This window comes from Vigna radiata, unplaced genomic scaffold (genome assembly GCF_000741045.1).
Source record: "Vigna radiata var. radiata cultivar VC1973A unplaced genomic scaffold, Vradiata_ver6 scaffold_170, whole genome shotgun sequence".
NCBI classification, from domain to species: Eukaryota; Viridiplantae; Streptophyta; class Magnoliopsida; order Fabales; family Fabaceae; genus Vigna; species Vigna radiata.
Window position 1 is genome coordinate 180,355 of NW_014542552.1, and position 3,585 is coordinate 183,939.

A 3,585-nucleotide genomic window follows, 5' to 3' on the forward strand; every position below is an offset into this window, starting at 1 on the left:
TTTTTATGAGCATATGATCGGAAATGTGTCTTCCAATTTCGCTGATATCATTATCATAGGTGAAAGGATCGAGATTGGACTGAAAAGTGGGAAAATTANGTCTCAAGCCACNACTTCGAAGAAATTTGTTTTTAACTCGNAAAAAGAAAAGGAAANGGGAGTGCATGCAACATCANCAATACCCATGTGGAGAGGTCATGCGCCCACTCATAACTATCGACCAATCCCGAGTTACCCTCCTTATGTGAACAATACAATGTCTGGTTCCCAAACAAGACCTCGACCGCCAGGGTATTATCAACCACAACAAGCCTCGAATAATGCTTGGGGCACTGGAGCCGGCTTGGGTCCTGATTAGAACGTTGGTCAAAGTGCTCATCCTAAGAGGAACCCAGAGAAAAATTTCACTCCCATTCCTATGACATATACGGAACTATTACCTCATCTCCTTAAGAAGGGTCTGGCCACTATTCGCCCAATGAAACCCTTACAACCTCCATACCCTAAAAGTTTTGATGCAAATGCGAGGTGCGATTTTCACGGGGGAGCCGTCGGTCACTCGACAGAAATGTGCACATCCCTTAAATTCAAAGTACAATCTCTAATTGATGCGGGATGGTTGAAGTTCCAAGAGGACAAACCTAGTGTTGAGGTCAATCCCCTTGCCGAGCATGGAAGTACCTAACAAACAAGATCTGATTGACAGAGGTTTCCTACAAATATGCCTCGAGGATAAAGAAGAAGAAGTATTTGCAAACCCAAGAATGGGAAGACAAAGAATTTGCCTGTGATGCTTATTAAATTTGTAATTGTTTTTTTATCACCCTCACTGCTTTTCCCGGAGCCTTGAGGTTTGTACGTTACGGGTTGACACTTTCTTTTGCATTTGGTTTAACATTAAAGGATGTTTGTTTCGTTTTTTTTCAATCATCTCGTGTCTTAATTTTCTTAACTTAAATAATACTTATATGACAATAATTGTTTTGAAAACAATAAGTTGATTTTCCTAATTTTGAGCGTCCTATCAACAACATGGAAGATGATTATGATTGACCCAGAACCCTCTCCAGATTTAATGAGATAAAACCCCATCAAGAAAAGGTTGAAATCTTTAATATAAGAGGGCGAGAGAGAAGAGGTAAAAGTTAGCACCAGCACGAAAGAAAAGTTCAACATAAGTTACCACTCAAGCCAGAATGTCTTTGCATCAAAGATGAAGTTGGAAAGCAGTTNGATGCGAGATTCTTAGCTGGGGCAGAATACCCCAATGGGTAGCAAGTATCTACCAAAGAAGGACGATGATGAACAAATGCATGTTGACAATCATACTTCACATCGTTGTCCAAAGATGCATGGGGTAGTCAAAGCTGCTAATAAAAAAATATATGTCAAGAGGATTGTACCTTCACTTTACACGGTTACTGCACAACGGCACATACGTCGACTGAGGCAACACCTTTTTCTTTGGTATATGGAATGAAAGCAGTACTACCCTTAGAGGTAGAAATCCCATCCCTACAAGTATTAAGGGAAACCCAATCAAAAGAAGCATATCGAGTTCAAACCCGATTCGATCAACCTAATCTCATTGAGGAAGAAGATTGACCACGACATGCCACAAACATTTATACCAGCAAAGAATGAAGAGGGCATTCGGGAAGAAGATACGCTCTAAAGAATCCCGAGAAGGAGAATTAGTCCTAAGAAAAATTTTGCCAATACAAAAGGATCACAGGGGCAAGTAAACTCCAAGTTATGAAGGCCCATATGTGGTAAAGAAGGCATTTGGTGGTGGGGCACTTATTCTCACAAGAATGGACGGAGAGGAGTTACCATTGCCGGTTAATTCTGCCAAAAATCCTATGCACAATGATTCCATGATAGGGAATGCTCTTAAATTGGAATTATAAATCTTTTTCATCTCTTAATTTTCAAAATGCCTCCCGAAAATAATGAGCATCACAGGCAGATTCACTGGGCGCGTGTTTGTTCTTAAAGGATGTCGTGGAATTAATTAAAATGACACCGAAAATATGATAAAATATTTAGGTCTCACATGAATTTTCATTCATACATCCATGCTTTGTGCATGCATCATCATAAGAAAAGCATGGCATTGCAACCATTCAACAAGAATTCGTGAAATCAGTTCAAGGAAAGTACATTAGTGACAAAATTAAGAATTTTCAAAAAGGGTGTGAACAAGGTCTCACGCGAATTCCCGCCCAAACATCGGTACATCAACAAAAGTCCAAAGCTATAAGAAGTTCAATTAAAGAAGCATCTATTTTGAGCTTGTCAAAGGCTAGTTTTCATCTTGGCACCAAAGCNCANTTTTCATCCTGGCACAAAGGTCCAATTTTCATCCTGGCACCCAAGCTTAGTTTTCATCCTGACACCAAAGGATTTCATGATTTCNTTGGAAATCAGTTCAAACGGTACATCGACGAGAAAATTCAACAGAGGAATAAGGGTCTCACATAAAACATGGCACAAAATGCAGAGATGACTCTAAATTAAGAGCTATAANTGAGTCTCTTGGGAAAACGATACTTGGACTTACCATTTTATTATTACTTAAACGATTTGGTACGCTTGCCAATTTGTTAACAGATGCTAAGCAGGGTGTATGAATGGATTGTGTGTGAGAAAGCATGTTGTGAGAGGTATTGAGCTTCAGAGTTTTTATTGTTGTATGCATTGTTCACAGGAAAACATGAATGATATTGCCTTAATCTTGATGATTGATTGAATTGCATGTGAATGTCATATGATCAAGGCCATTTTTGAGAACCCTTCTCTAGCCAAATTTTCACCCAAAATGCTTGAAAATATTATACCCTTTTTGAACCTTAGCCTTAAACAGGATGTGAACCCTTGTCTTGAAAGTCTTTACCTTGAGTTGGGATGAGCTTAACTGTATGCGATGAAAAGGTTCAAGTTTGGGGTTGTATGGGGGAAAATTGAAAAGTAATTGTGAAGCATTGAGCTCAAATGTTGTGAAAAGAAAAATTCATGAGAAAAAGAAAAGAAAAGAAGAAAAGCATGAAGATGAGCTCAATGAAAAAAAAAAAAGGGGAAAAAGTTGGGAATGAGTGAGATTGGTGAGGAAGAGAGTTGTGATTAAAACAAAAGAATATCATGGTAGCTCTCTTAACTCAAGGACTTTGTATTCCAGAAAAACCAATTCTTCTTGTTAGCCTAACCTCATTACAAGCCTTGGAAAAGTCCTTTTGATGGCATTTGCATGTAAAGCTATTGATTGTTTGAGATGAATGGCATTTTTGTTTCTTGTGACTTGTGAATAATATAGAGTTGGAGTGTCACCTTAAACACTTGAGTGATTGAGTGAAACACTTGCTTGGTACGAAATGTTAATTTTCTTGAGTGCATTTCTGCTTATTGGATTGGTTATTCATAATGTGTAACATCTGTTGTGCAATCTCTGGATTAAAAGAATGCATGCATCTTAATTTGATTTCACTGAAGATTTGATATTGAGTAGTGTTTGTCATGTATTTTAGGAGTGTTGAATTCTTGGAGGAAATAGTAGAAAGCCAAGTTATATTTTGTTTTTTTTTTTTT

The 3,585-nt window shown here is 38.0% G+C and overlaps 1 pseudogene; it reads left to right on the top strand.

Annotated features, from left to right (window-relative positions):
* Positions 1 to 418: 418 nt before the first annotated feature.
* The window catches only part of LOC106780291, a 36,971-nt pseudogene continuing 33,804 nt past the window's right edge, over positions 419 to 3,585 (top strand).